The 15,400-nt window shown below is 49.1% G+C and overlaps 1 long non-coding RNA gene across 2 annotated transcripts in view; it reads right to left on the bottom strand.

The window, feature by feature from the left end:
* The window catches only part of LOC128121762 (uncharacterized), a 32,505-nt gene extending 18,144 nt beyond the window's left edge, over window positions 1-14,361 (bottom strand). For both annotated transcript variants that reach the window (XR_008222255.1, XR_008222254.1), the window contains exon 1: window positions 14,253-14,361. This is a non-coding gene — a long non-coding RNA (uncharacterized LOC128121762). The remainder of the gene's footprint in view (window positions 1-14,252) is intronic.
* Window positions 14,362-15,400: the final 1,039 nt, after the last annotated feature.

The raw sequence follows: 15,400 nt of genomic DNA, 5'->3' as shown, positions 1-15,400 counted from the left end.
GCACAAAGGTGCTCCCCATCCCTCGCCAGCTGCTATGACACAACCCAGAATAGCGTAAACGATTTTTCTGAATAGCATGTGAAGTGCCAGTGAGGACTGATGGCAGGAACATGGTCTCTGCTCCACAAAGCACATTTGACAGTTTCTTATAAAGTTAAAGCATTTATCATGTGACCCAGTTACTCTACACTTAACTAGTCACCCAAGAAATGTAAAAACTTGTGTTTACCTCAGAGTCGCCCCAAGAATGTCTGCTGCTATTTTATCCATTATTTTAATATATGTGTGGTAACAGTTTGAGTGCCCTTCCATGAAAGCGTGGGAAAAGCGTAGTTCACCCATATAATGGAAAACCCCTCAGCTGTAGAAAGTGAGGCACTCCTGAGATGTGTGATGAAATCCGAGATGAACCTCAAGGGCATTACACTAAGTGGTCAAAGCCTGACCCAAAAAGCTATACATCATATGCCTCTGCTTCTGAGACATTCTGGACAAAGGAATACAAGAGGGATGGGTAAACTCCTGGGGATTGCCAGCCGGGGCCAGTTGGGAAGGGATGGCTCAAAGGATGTTCTGGGGAGTGATGGGCATACTGTGTTCCACGACTGTGAAGGCAGAGGTGGAAAAAATGCATTTGTCGTGGTCCACAAAACTGTACATAACAGATCAATGTTGTTTCTGAGAATACACCTATAAGTAGGATTTTAAAAGTGAAAATAAAAAGGGGGAATGGGAGAGGAAATGCCAACGTGGCCATTTTGATGTAGCACTGTTAAAATGACAGCATCAAATCAAAATGGTGGCCTGGAGAGGCCGTTCCTCTCAGGCCCCCTCTTCCCTCTGGCCTTTCACTTCCAAGGTCTCTGGGGTAGAGATGTGAAATGTCTCAGGAGTGACTTTTATATGTTTTTCATCTTCCACCTAGTGCCATGTTTAGCAGAAGTGTCTGTGGCAATGGAGCATGGAAGCATACCTATGCTGGGACACCCCAAGAAAGCACAGGACCCTGTGCATATGGAATGGACTGCTCATGGTAGAGGTTATAGGGCCCCCGGCTGCCTTTTGTTTTGTGTAGCTAAAATTCTATGGCAGAGAGGCAGGAAAAAATACCCATCTGGCAGATCCTAGGCAGTTACAGATCCTGCAGAGAAGGAAGAAATTCCTTTGAAGATGCCATGGCAGAAAGGAGAAGAGCACGGGCCTAGCCCATGGCTCACAGCTTTGGTGGCCACTGGTAGTTTGATGGGCCCACCCATCTTCCCACTTCCTGGCTGTGAGATCATGGACAGTGTCAGTGACAGAGGGTGGAAGCCCTGCCTTGACTTCTTCATCCGCAAAACCCGAGAAAGGGGCATCCTTGAGGCCACGACGTGAAGAGCCACCATGCACTCAGCTCATACGTACTGATCATTGTATGCCTGTCACTGTCTTGTGAGCTCAGGGTACAGATAAAGGTGGCATTGTCAAGCATTCACATTGCAGGAAGCAGAGGCAGATGATAATGAAGAAACCGTGCACAGTAGCAGCTGATGGAGATGCCGAGGAGGAAAGCCTAGAAAGTGAGGGGATGGAGGGAGCTGCTTCATAGAGAATGATGAGGGAGGCCTTGTCAGGGAAATGACATCTGAGTAGAGATGGGAAGAAGGGGGCTGGAAGGAAGCCATCCAGGCAGAGGGCACAGCATAAGCAGAGACTGAGAGAGTGCCTGACAGAGCTGAGGATGGACTCACCGAGAAGCTGGGATGGCTAATGTGAAGGTGCCATTTAGCGAGGGGCTTGCAGACCAGTGGGTTTTATCTGTCATTCACAGTATTGCAGAAAGTCATCGAAGGCGTCTGAGGAGTGACATGATCCAGCTCATGTTTTCAAAGGCTTCCTCTGGATGTGGTTTGCAACCACAACAGGAGGCAAAAAGCCATGCCAGGAAGCCCTGTTAGCAAGTCACTGTGTGAGCCGGAAGAGAGTTGACTGTGTCTCGAATGACAGAGACATGTACATCTGCTGAGAACAGAGCCTGGCACACAGGAAGTGCTCAGTGTCACACAACACTACTGTGGTCATCACCATCATCCAGGGTGGGAAGTCAGAGGACCTCAGGCTTGGTCCATACCAGGAGCAAGGATCAGGTCCACAGAGAGAGGGGGGGGGGGGAGGGAGAGGGGGAGGGGGAGGGGGAGAGAGAGAGAGAGAGAGAGAGAGAGAGAGAGAGTTGACAGATTCCTTTCTTTCCATTTTCTTCGTGTGTGTGCATATTTATGTGTGTGGGCAGATATATGAGTACGCATGCATGTTCATATGTGTATGCATGCATGTGGGGGTACAAGGTTAATGTTGTGAATCATACAGGACCACTCCTACCTATTTATTGAAGCAGACTTTCTCATTTAGACCCAGAGCTCACCTCTGAAGCCAGTCTGGCTCGCCAGCTTGCTCTGCTGTTCTGAGGCTAGACTCACAGGTGGGCTGCTGTACCCACCCAGCATTTACCTGTGTTCTGGGGATCCCAGCTATTGTCCTCATGCTCCATGGCACTTTACCTACTGAGCCATCTCCTCAGCCCAACAGAGCTTTTTGACACATATATTAATTTGGACAAAGAGCTAAATGGGAAAGGTCTGAGTACAACTGTGTTCCTAGCATCCATGGGGGAAGCCAAAGGAAACGGCCCATCCCGAGTGGAGTCAGTTGTTGCTCGGTATAACCATCTCATTTTAACCTCAAAAATGTGTGGGGAAAAGTTACATTAGCGCCATTCTTCATACACCCTTGGACTATTCACAAGCCAGATTGTGACACACATGTAGTCCCCCAGTACCTCTGTCAACCTTCCCACGTGGACAGATTAGTTCCAGGCTCAGCAGGAATGTCGACCCCACACTCTGCCCCGAGGACCTGCACATCTTTGGATCTCCCGGATGCAGACTCAGTCAGCCCAGATATCACAATGTCTTTGGCCCCTCTATCAACCAAAGTGAGACTCCATCTCAACTGTCACAGAAAACGGTGATTCATGAGGAGCCGTCACCTCCTGAGGCCACTGCTTTTTGCAGATGCGGTAATGGCGTGCTCTTATGTGGTCAAATTTTCCAAATTTATCTCAGGGAAAAACACAAATCTATGCCAAGCAATTTGACCTTCTGGAAATTTTCAGGCCTTTCTGTCCTAATTGAAAGTCCATCAGACCTCTCTCTCTCTCAGTTAGCCTCTGAGACATCTTGCGTGACAGGGCAAAAAGAGGCCAAGTCTCCTTGGAGAAAAGACGCTTGCCTTCTCCTTCTCTTTCTTATTCTTCCTTCCTTTGGTGTGTGTGTGTGTGTGTGTGTGTGTGTGTGTGTGTGTGTGTGTGTGTGTGTGTGTATGTGTGTGTGTGTGTGTGTGTGTGTGTGTGTGTGTGTGTGTGTGTGTGTGTGGGTGTGGGTGTGTGGGTGTGTGTGTGTACACTAGGGATTAACTTAGGGCTCTGTGCAAGTTAGGCGGCTACTCCACGGCTAAGCCACATCCCCAGCCCTCTTTTTACTCTTTGAGAGAGGACCTTCACAAAAGTGACCAGTGGCCCTAAACTCACTATAGCCCAGGAAGGCCTCTAACTTGTGATCCTCCTGCCTCAGCCTCTCAAGCAGCTGGGATTATAAGCCTGAACCACCAGACATGGGGAGGGGGGGAAGTTCATTCTAAAATTAGGAAATGACAAAGTACTATAACAAAGCCAGAGAATCTCTAAGCCAGAAACGAAGGAACTACGAAGATGATACAAGATGTCTTAGTTGGTGTTGAAATGACAAGGCAGCTGATTGGACAGGCTCCCACTGGTCAGAGACAGCATTGTTTCAGCATCAGTGAGGACAGTAATTGCACCATGCTAGAAACACACCAAAAACGCTTAAACTCCCAAGTTCACTACAATATGCAAAGACTAAAATAAACCGTGGTGGTCTCCGGAGGAGCTAAAAACCAACACATTATTTTGAGAACTGGCAAAAAATAGAGTGAACCAAACATTTATCCTTCTGTCTCTGGGTATCTATGCTTGCTTTTGGGGAGGGAGGCTGGAAATTGAACCTACTACCTCATGCATGCTAGGCAACTGCTCTACCCATGAGTTCTATTCTCAGCCCTCTGTTGCTCTTTATTTTTATGATAGGATCTTGCTAAGTGGCCCAGGCTAGCCTTAAACTTCAGGTCTTTCTGCCTGTCTCCAAAATAACTGGGATTATAGGTCTGTGGCACAAGACCCAGATATAATACTTCAAAAGAAAGAAAATTATGCAGATGGACTACAATACTAATAAATTGAAAATAATAATGGTGGTGGTAATGGAAATGATGATGTTGGTGATGATGGTGACAACGATGTTGGTGATGAATAAGTAATCAGAATAAGTAATCAATGGTAAACTAGAGGGTGGGTCTTTGCTGTAGCATTTTGTGACAGCTAATGAATTAGTAGCTCAAGAAAAGACAAACACTCATCAATAACCCTTAAGGGAGAACATAGGTCACCATGTAGTGGCCTTGGGGATAGTAAATCAAGCCCTAATCTGATTACACTTTCAGACTGATCTTTCTTCTTCTTTGCAGGGGGACATAAGAAGACATTAGAGAGGACCACAGCATTCAGCAAGATCAGGCTGTAGGGGAAATCTACAAGCCTGAGAAACTATAGATTAAAGAAGATGTAAGAGATGTGCCAGTTGGCCAGGCTGAAAAGCCCATGTGATTTCTCATAGTGACAGGCAAAAATGAAGAAGGAAAAGTCTATGAGGCCATCAAGAGTATTTCAGTATGGGTTAGTTGTTTGACAAAACTGAGGAATTACTGTTCACTTTTTGGTATACGTATCAATTACTACTGCTGCATTAAAAGCCACCCCAAACTCCACAGCTTAAATGAACAATTGTTTTGTTCTTTCAGGATTCTGTGAGTCACATACATAAGCAGACATCAGCTGGGTTGGTTCATGTCTATCCTACATAGTGTGGTACAATCTTGCACAGATATGGAGCCTCAACAGTGGCAGCTCTATTATCTAAAGATTTATGTTTACTATTTATTAATGTGTGTGCATGCAGAGGCCACAAGAAGGTGTTGGATCCTCTAGAGCTGGAGTTACAGGTGACATGAACCACCTGACATGGGTGCTGGGAACTAAACTGCACTCCTTTGCAATTGCTACAAAAGCTCTTAGCTACTTAAGCATTTCTCTACCTATCACAACATCATCACCTACATTTTGTCTATTATCTATCACCTCTGTAATCTATCTACCTATTATTTATTATCAATTCTTTATCTCTCTATCATCTATCATTGATCTGTTTATCACCTACCTATCTACCTGTTATCACTGGTCATCTTTCTACATGCCTGTCATCTATCCCTCTCTATACTCATCTACTCATTTATGCTTTTCTATCTCTGGACTCTTGTTCCCAAGGAAGCCAACCTGTGCTCCTTTGCACCATCATATGAATGCTGAAATATCCACAACAAGAAGGCCCCAGTGGGCAGGGGCCTCTGCCTTATACTGTATTTTTTTATTGTCTCATTGGTCAAAGGAAGCCATCTTGTCAATCAAGCTCAAATGAGTGCCAGAGGGGAGTTCTCGAGAGTGTTAGACCAAGAGTCTGGCTCCTTGGAAGTCATTACTGGAACGACCTGCTCCAATGAGATGCCAGCAGCAAAGGGGATATATCTTTAAAAGAGTCTTATCATCTAGAAATGCATATTAACACATTTCCATATATGATATGATATGCTTGAAAGTAATCGGGGGTGGAAAGGCATGAAGGAAGGAGTGGGTGGATAGAGAGATGGAACAGGGATGGCCAAGAATTCATTGGGGCTGATTTATGAGCACATGGTGGAGTGTTTGATTCTTTTTGCTACCTTCATGTATATTTGAAATCTTTGATGATAAAAAGGTTTTCCTTTGAGCAGCTGATCCATGTCCCACCGACACCAGGAGAACTCAGAGGAGACAGCCACAACATCCCCGCAGCAGCTCTTTCCAGAACATGGTATCTTGCTTCCCCAAGTCATAGAGTGAGATGGGAATGGGGGAACTTTTCTAGACACCCTTCATCCTTTCCCTGTCTAGGGTGTAATAAACACTGAACAGTTTGTATAAGCAGCAGTGTGGCAGGGTGGATAACGGCAAGCCCTTGGAGTCCCAGGGCTGCTGTTCAGTCCTTACATGCACTCTTGTCCAGGTTATTTTGAGATTTAGGACATGAACCAGCTTGGGATGATAAATTGCAAAACATGTGAGGATGAACTGAAAGAAAGGACAAGAATGCAGGGGACCTGAAAGGTGCAGATGAGAGGCAGTGGCCTCTTCAACAGGTAGTTGGAGGAGGAGGAGGAGGAGGAGGAGGAGGAGGAGGAGGAGGAGGAGGAAGAGGAAGAGGAGAAGGAAAGAGGAGAGGGAAAGAGGAGAAGGAGGAGGAGAGAGAAACGGAGGAGAAAGAATAAGGAGGAGGAAAAAGGAGGAGGGAGAAAAGGAAAAGAAATACGCAGCTAAATCTCCTTCTCCGAGACTGCCCATATTCCTTGCTTACAGACTAAATACTCATTGGGAAAGAAAACGGAAATATATAAGAGCTTTAGAGAGATGATTCACTTCTTTACAGTGCTGGATATCATTCTCCCAAATCATTTATTGAGTATCTAGTGTATGCCAAACTCTATTAGATACTAGATGAAAATTGACAGATGACAGAAGACGCGTCTTATCTGTGTGAATGAGTATTTTTCCAAATAGAGGCTGTCATGATTCAAACTGGTTACACAGACCATGCAATTTACAGGCTAGTGTATCTGATAAGTGTGGTGGGGGCTTCAGACACATCTGGATCCAGGTGTTTCAAGGCTGTTGTCAAGAACTTGCCTCTATCCAGCTCTGAACTGGTTTCCCTCTAAGTAAAGGTCATTCATTCCCAGGGACTTTCCTACTAGAAACAACAGGCTTGTATCTTCCTACCTGGGCAGCAAGCACCTCAGGTTTGAGGCTCCCAGAACCAGTCTGGTACCATGTCCATTCCCAGAGGGAAAACAAATGCTCTGATAGACTTGTGTAATTCTGGCCCTGGCCCTGTGCCTGAGAGGAGCACAGACCTAACCAGCCACACAGATGGAACAGGGAGGGTGGTCCCTCAAAGGAGAGAGGGAGATGGTATGTGCACAGACTTAGCAAGACAATAGATATTCTCTCGGCACCAAGTCACTCTTTCACTCAGTGAACATTTGTGTACAAAGTCCAGTCCTGGCACTGGGAATGCAGTACTGAACAAAGCAAAGCCCCTGGAGCTTGTATTTCAGAGGTGGCAAGAAAAACACAGATGTTGACAAGTTTATACTGAAATTACAGATGGTGTTTTTCCATGAAGCGGATCGCCAGGGTACTGCGAGAGAGAATGCAGAGAGAACTGTCCTGAAATGAGGAGGCAGAGACGGTGCCCTGAGAGTGGACCTAAGAGCCAAATCACGGAGGAAGAGGAGAGTCTTGAGTGCCCCGTGTGTCTAGGGGGAGCTGAAGGGGCAAAGAGGAATTGGCCTATGGCTGAGTAAGAGATGTGGAGGAGACAAGAGACTGCACAACACACATAACAAACAGAATCCCCCCGGGCCCAGGAAAGAGGCGATGTAAGTGAGTGACAGGATTTGAGCATGGAGGAGCGCGGGGAGTTACGGGGGTTAGAAGATTGGACAGAGATGTCTTCATTGTACAGTGTCTTCAACCATGAGCAGCATAGGTTGGGATTCCAGTGAGAGACATGGGTTCACAAGCCAGGAGAAGGATCTTGGGGAACGTGGTAATCTGGGGGAGAGTGAGGCTCCATTGATAGCATGTGGGGCAATGACAGCTGGTAGGTTGGACTCATCTGTTGGAGGCAATGGATAAGATCCTGACAGCCATGTGGCCTGCTCTAGGAAAACAGGTCTGGGGGAGAGGCTTATGTGACAAAATGGGCAAGAAGGACCAATGCTGTGGAGACAACCTAGAGGTAGGGACTTGGGGACTGAGCTTTGAATGGATGTATTCCCTTCTTCTACATACCCCAACAAAACACACGTCTTTATGAAACGAGACAGAGGACTAAGGAAAACACACCGAAGAGTGAGACTTGATCTCTGCTTGTCCCTTGTAGCTTCAACCAAAGGACCTCTCACCTCCACCTGTGTTAGAAAGAGCCTCAGATACAATCTACAAGGCGCTGGGGTTAGAGAAGGCAAGTGACTTGTACCAAGTCACACAGAAGTACTGAGACAAGAACTCTCCCTCTGCCTCTGTGCAGATGTTCCCAGCTCCTTCCACCCACCAGGCCCATGTCTGTCCTCTGGGCCTCTACAGCAAGTCTAGCCCCTCTTGAATATGTGGAGACAGTGAAGGTACTCCTCAACTCTTCAAACCCGGCCACAGCACTGAGAGCTCTGAACCCTAACCACTAGACCGCCAGGGGGTTGCCTCCTGGTGGGCCGACACCCTGAACCTCAGTCGCCACCTGCTGCTCCCCTGACATGGCTACCAGCACTACTTCAGATCTAGTCCATCAACTCTGTCTGGACAGTCAGGGTCAGGCTCTGTACCAGCCACCTCCAGTGTCTCAAAGTCCATCCGCAGTGCTTGTTGGGACCGGTCACCAATGACCCACTGAGTAAGCTCTCACCCTTTCCTCTGAGCACCACCATGCCACGTCTGGATGCATCCAGGAAGGGGGGTATTGTGCGGTGCAAAAGTATCCCGAGTCATTAACAGGGGGGTCCCACCTGCAACCTCTAGGCCCATGTGCTTCTGCTTGAAACTCATCTGTTGACAGTCTGCTGTCTGAAGAGATCACTCCTTGGCTGTGGTGTATGCAGCAAGGGGCAATCCTCATTGGCTGTGGTGTATGCAGCAAGGGCACTCCTTCTCGGAGTCTGGAACATGGGTAGGAGGAAGTACCTACCTGGGCAGGAGAGCCTGGGTGTGTCTTAAATAACCCTCTCCTTCTGACCACTGTAACTGTCCCCCACTCTTCCCTCCTGGAAATCTGATGCTCTGATGGCTGCTTAGAGAAGTGGTTGGGTGAGCAGAGCACTGTAAGGACATCAGAAGGCCCAGGGAGAGCATCACAGGACTGGTGATAATTCTCAGCCCTTCCTCCCCACTGAGGTCCCAACATGGTCACAGGTGTTCATATGTCTTTCTTAGTGGTGGTAACAATTAGTGACTGCTGAACTGCCCCCAGAGCTTCCCAAACCCGTCAGTTACCACAGTCTGTACGTTATGGAGAGAATGTTCTATGAGGTTGTTTTGTTATTGTTTTGAGACAGAGTCTAGCTACAGAGCCAAGGGCTAGCCTTGGACTCGTTGTGTAGACCAGGCTGGTCCTGACCCTGCAATCCTGCTTCTAGCCTTCCAAGTACTGAAACTACAGGCATGTATTACCAAACCTGGCTCTTCGTTCTTATTCATTGATGTTTAGGACAGGATTTGTGGCTGTACCTTTGAGTTAGGGAGTAGTTTTAAGGCACCTCCCCAGGGCAGGAGGGAAGAGCAGTCAAGGCTAGGTTGTCAAATAAAATGCAGAACACTGAATGTCAAACAAACAGAAAATTTCAGTTTAAGTATATTCAGATCTTGCATGGGATGTACATATGCTAACATATACTTGCTTCTCTTTGTTTGAGTTTGATTAATCTAAGCCAGAACCTGGTGTGGTGGGGAGGAATGGAGACAGCACTCCTGAGGCCCTGTCCCCCAGTCTCTATATGTCCTTACTGCCATGGAGTTAGGAATACTAAGGGAAAAGCTGGGAAGACATTTCCTCAGAGCAAGGATGGGTGGGGGTGTGAGGGAGAGACAGAACAGAACGGAATTAGATAGAGACCTGATCTTCTGTGAGGTCACTTGTCCCCCCAGCACTGGGATGATGGAGTAGGTGGTGGCGCCAGATCACCAAGTTAAGGCCAGAGGCACCTGTGTTCTGGCTCTCAGACAGCAGTGTGGAGCCATGAAGCCTCTTAGAGGTAAATTATCTCCCTTCCAGTCAGCAGCACCCCAGCGGAGAGAGCCAGCGGGAGCCGATTACACTGACACTCCAGGCTGTTTTTTTTTAAAGCTTCTCACTTGCTGGCTGTCTTAAAGACTCATCCCTGTCCCCAACCCTGTGGTCTCCAAGCATCTGCTCAGGACTCCCAAACACCCTGCGCTAATCACTAATCGCCCAATGAGACCATCTGGGGATCTGAGAGAACAGCTTCAGCTTTGTCTCCTTGTTTCCCCTGGACCCGGCATCTTGTTCCCCTATATTCAGAATCCCCACACCCTACCCTGAAGCCCATACCCCATCATTCGCCCACACCTCAGTGACCTGGGTCTCTTCAACACCACACAGACACTCTAGCTGCACCTGGGAGGGGTTAAGCTCAGCAGCCTGGAACTGTCTTCACAAGCAAATCCCACTGGAGCCCTAGCCCACAGCATGCTGCCCTCATGCCTTCAAGCTACAGAGACATCAGTGGCCAGCTCGTCCCCTCGGTAAGGGGCCCTCGGAGAGTGGCTAGCCCTCACGGAGCTCTCGGCGCACAGGAGCGATGACAAGGACCAGTGACCCCTGTATCCTGGAGAGGTCTGGGGACAGTGGAGTGGGAAAAAAGAGAGCTGAGGGGACTACAGCCACAGTGTGTCTACGGACGACAGCAGGCAGGCTGCTTCAGAGTAGAAATGAACCAATTCTGTCTCTGCCCCCTCAGGAGCACGCCCTGGTTCTCCCACTGCAAAATCCCCAGCCGTTCCTTCCCTGGAGTCCAGCTCTGTCCTCAGTTCTGCCCAATGGCTCTGTGTCAGACTCTGGACATGCCACCTCCAGAGTATCTGAGTCCATCAGCAGAGCAAGGCAGAGCTAGACTCGAGCTCCGCAGAGCAGACTCTTACCCCATGTCCTTGTGCCTCCCAGCTTGCCTCTTCTCTTTGGATAGAACCCACTGAACCACGAGCTTAAATAGATCACCCCCTTAGAAGTGCTTGCCGCTGTGATATGAAGTCTGACCGTCACACTTGCTGGGCCCCTTGCACTGGGGTCGGGATGTACTCCCGAGCAAGCTTCACCTCCACCCTGATTGTAGTTCCCATTGGCTGTGTGGCCACCCGGCCTGTGATTTTGCTAATTCCTAGCTGACTATACCGAGTCCCAGAAGAGAAAATGAAATTCCCCAGAAGTCAGCTGCTGGTGGGCCCCCACAGCAAGAGGGCACCCCAGAGCTCTCATGGTGCCATGGCCAGCATTCTCATTTCTCACCCCTTTCCCATCATGCTCTCCTCCACCAGCTCCTTTCCAGATCATCCCTCAACTGCCTCTTGCCTGATGTCTGGTCACTGAGTAGCCTTAAGTGAGTTGCTCTGCCTCTCTGGATTACTCCTGGTTCCTTATCTACAAACAGAAGGCTAGCCCCCTGGACTGCAAGAGGCGCCCCGAGGTGAAGAGTGGATGGGAAGCTCCAGGAAAGAGGCTCAGCAGTGCAGAACAAGGGCCCTACCAGGCACCCATGTGCCCATGTGACTTAATTCTCCTCACCACCCCACACTGAGCTCTCCACCAAGGGACAGAGCAGAGCAGAGCTCACAACTGCCCTGAGCTCCAGTCTTAGAGTGTGAGCCAGAAGAACCTGGGACAGTGGTAACACAGCCACTTAATGGCACAGATGGGGAAACTGAGGCCTGGAGACTATTAAGAGCCACTGTTTGTTGGGCACTTCCTAGGATTCCTGAAATCCTAGGGATTGCCCTGCTTTAAAGAGGAAACTGAGGCTCAGAGACTCCATTGACTGATTCCAGGCCACACGACTAACGGGAATCACAATCAGAATGGAGGCTAAGCCTCCTCCAGAGTACTTGCCCATGCCTATGCAAGCTGCTCAGTGAGTGTGACAGCCAGACTTTATGTCACAGTGACAAGCACCCCAGAGAACCACTTCAAAGGGGGATTATCTATTTGAGCTCACGGTTTTAGAGGGCTCTGTCCATGGTGGTGGTATAAGAACAGGCGAGGTAGAGCAAAACCACATGACAGCCAGGAAGCAGAGTCAGAGAGAAAAGGAGAAGAGGACAAGCTACCTCAAAGGCACACCCACTGTGACCTTCCTCCAACAAGGTCTCACCTGCTAAGAATGCCATCCCCCATGAACCTGGCAGTGGTTAATCCAGGGGTAAAGCACTCCCACAAAGCTCCACCTCACCTTTGAATCCTGCTCTTTGGAAACCAAATCTTCAATGCATGAGCCTTGTGAGAGGACACATCATATTCAAATCATAGCAGGCCAGTAGGCCACAAGCCAGTACCTTTCCACCCTAGGCTGCCCCACACTAAAGGACAGACTGACCCTGAGAGCAGAGAGGCTGGAGGACTATCGAGGTGGTGGTCTCATCCTGTGTGGACAGCACAGGATTTCTAGCTCTGTGTCAGAAGGAGGGTCTTGGGTCCAAAGAGGTCTAGAGGGGTGGTACTAGACAAAACAAGAAGATCAGGAGGTTCTGAAAATGAAGGAGCAGAAGAAAAGGAGTCAGGAAGTCCACTCCATCTCAGTCACATGTTAGCTTTTGAGTAAGGGAGAGCAGAGGGGCAGGAAGGCATCTTTCCTCGGGGACTCTTGATCTGGGAGACAAGGAACTGAGGCACATGGAAGTACTGAGCACTCACCCCAGTGCCCAACACCATGCACAGACCAGACAGCAGACCCATTTCTTGAGCCCAGGACCTCATGATCTATAAAAAGCCCTCAGACTCTAACGTGAGAGCTGTAGGTTCAAAGTGAAGAGCCTGGGTTTCCTAGTGCTCGCTTGTGATTTGGGGCAAGCCATCTGACCTTTCTTGGCTGACACCAGCCGGGAAGATGCTGGGAAGGGCTTGGTGAAGACGAGGTCACTGGAGTTGAAGGACTGAGCTCAGGACAGGAACGGCTGAGATGGAGACTCTTGCTGCTTTTTCCACGGTGTTGGATGCCAACACTTGCTAGCACCAACCCACTGTTAAGTGACCCAGTCAGGTCCAATTACCAGGTGCTGAGTGTCCAGATCCAGAGAGGAGACAGAAGGTCTGTTTTCCTGCTCTCATCAGGCAGAACAGGAGGGGGATTTATTTCTAGCCCCATGCCTCGGGAAGAGCAGTTACACATCAAAGTATATCTACAAAGGCAGCTCAAGGTGGCCCAGAGACTGTAATCAAGCCTCTAAGACCATGATGAAGACACTGCAGGTCCTTCTGCAGTGGAAGAGATGCCTTGGAGCTTATGAACCCTGCTCCTTGCTCAGTCTCAAGCTCCTCCCACTGTCTCTGTGTATCTTTGTGTGCTCCAAGTCCTGCCTCTTGGGCCTGTCCATCTGCCTCTCACCCAAGCGCCTTGCACTAGACAACATTGATTTGTTTTGTTTTGGTTTTGGTTTTTCGAGACAGGGTTTCTCTGTGTAGCTTTGCAGCTTTCCTGGAACTTACTCTGTAGTCCAGGCTAGCCTCGAACTCACAGAGATCCGCCTGGCTCTGCCTCCCGAGTGCTGGGATTAAAGGCGTGCGCCACCACCGCCCGCGACAACATTGATTTGACACCAGAAGTAGAGAAGGCTTCAGAGTCATCAGGAGGATACATCAAGGGCACACCTAACACTCAAGGACAAATGCCATTAGCTGGTCAGGGGGCTTCTTTTGCAGTGCAGATCTACTGGGAGGTCATGAGCCCCTACTAGCCAACTTCAGAGCACACTCTACTGCTGGCCAGACAAGAGCCAAGATGGCTTTCCAAAGCTCTACCCTGCTTCTGGAGCTCCCACAGCCACGTCCCCTCCTTCCACCACCTCCACACTCAAGCAGACTCTTCCACCCAATGGCCTTTGTTCCCTGGTGCCCCATGTTGTCCCAGTGGAACACCCCCTGCTCCCATCCTCACAGTCCTGGGCCTCAGGAAGAATGGAATCTACACTTCATCGTGTGGCTACCAGCAGCTCTCCCCAGGCACAGCCATTTCTGAATCTGTTCCCTGACCACCCCGGGAAGGATCACACTGTTTAGCAGAGCTGGGTGTGCCCAGGCTCTGCGTCTCTGACAGGCTCCCAGGGATGAAGGAGCATCTATGCACTTACAAAGCCAAGTTTGCAAGTCCTTGCTTGTCATTTAGCAAACTGCCTTAGCTCCAGGTGAGTCTTGGGATGCAGCCACAGGGGCCCAGGAGACTCCCGCTGCTTGATGCTTCTCTTTCCCAGCATGTTTTCCCAAGATACTCACCTATCTTCTTAGGAGAGACATCCCGCAACCACCGCCTTCCTATGAAGATCTGCTCACAAAGAACCCCAATGAAGATCTCAGAGGTTCCTCTTCCCAGTAAGTGTCAGCTTTAAGAATAAAAGACACAAGACAGTGCATCCAAAAGGATGGTCCCTGGGGGTAGGGAGTGTGGAAAGACTGGCCTCCCACCTTTCACTCTAGCAAATGCAAGTTGGGGGCAAAGCCAGCCACTAGGGTCTGCAGGGAGTCCCTGCTCACTCTGAGCTCTGATGTCCCCATTCTTAGGTCCAAATTGTTGCCAGTCTTTGGGAAAGCCATGAGAAAGGTCCTTAATGGAGTCCTGCCTCTGGGTGCCAGCCACCACTGTGACCCCTCTGGGAGTCCAGGACATTCCCGGGGACCTGATGGTGCCTGGGAATCCTCTCTGAGGTATAGCAAGCAGTTAGAGAGAGACAGGACCAGAGGAGGGCCTGAGGGCATGAAGAGAGGAGGGCCTGGGGTTGAAGAGCTAAAGTGGCCACAGAGAAGCATTCCATTTGCAAGCTAAATAGAGTCACTTTATCAGGGAACAAGGTTCAGAGCGCCATAAAAATTAAAGTAATTTACTATAGCTGCCATTCTGCTCTGTTTGGGTTATGTTCAAGCCACAGCCTGGAGGGAGTGAAGTCAAGAGCATTCGTGAAGCATACAGAGGCAGAGGCAGGATATGGTTGGTGTGTGTCCACCCCAGAGCAACCATCCTGCCTCCAAGAAAATGAAACAGGCCTTGGTGGGCCATCTCAATGACCAGAGAGCCAGGGCAGTGGCTCCCTCTGTTGGGTGAAGCTGGACAAAGCTTAGCCTGAGAAGGGGGACCTACCCAGGCCAGAGCATGAGGCTCTGCCTCAGCTCATCCCCTACCCTTCCCATACAGACAGCACTGGAAGTCAAGGCTGGACTCAGAAACCACAGCAGAGTAAGAACATCCAAAGAGATGAGGGTTCAAATCCTTCCTAGTCTCACCAGAGAACCAGGACAAGTTACACTAACTTTCTAAAGCTTGTTCTTTTGGTTTTATCTGTTAAATGGGGATAATTCCTCTCCATCAATGGTATTGTTTGCATTACAGGAGATTATGTCTGGTATCTGCCCTCCTGGAAGCTCAGCAG

Source organism: Peromyscus californicus, unplaced genomic scaffold (genome assembly GCF_007827085.1).
Source record: "Peromyscus californicus insignis strain IS unplaced genomic scaffold, ASM782708v3 Scaffold_3__1_contigs__length_106647218, whole genome shotgun sequence".
In the NCBI taxonomy this organism is placed as follows: domain Eukaryota; kingdom Metazoa; phylum Chordata; class Mammalia; order Rodentia; family Cricetidae; genus Peromyscus; species Peromyscus californicus.
The sequence above is the reverse complement of the archived record's forward strand: the minus strand, read 5'-3'. Positions and strand labels throughout refer to the sequence as shown.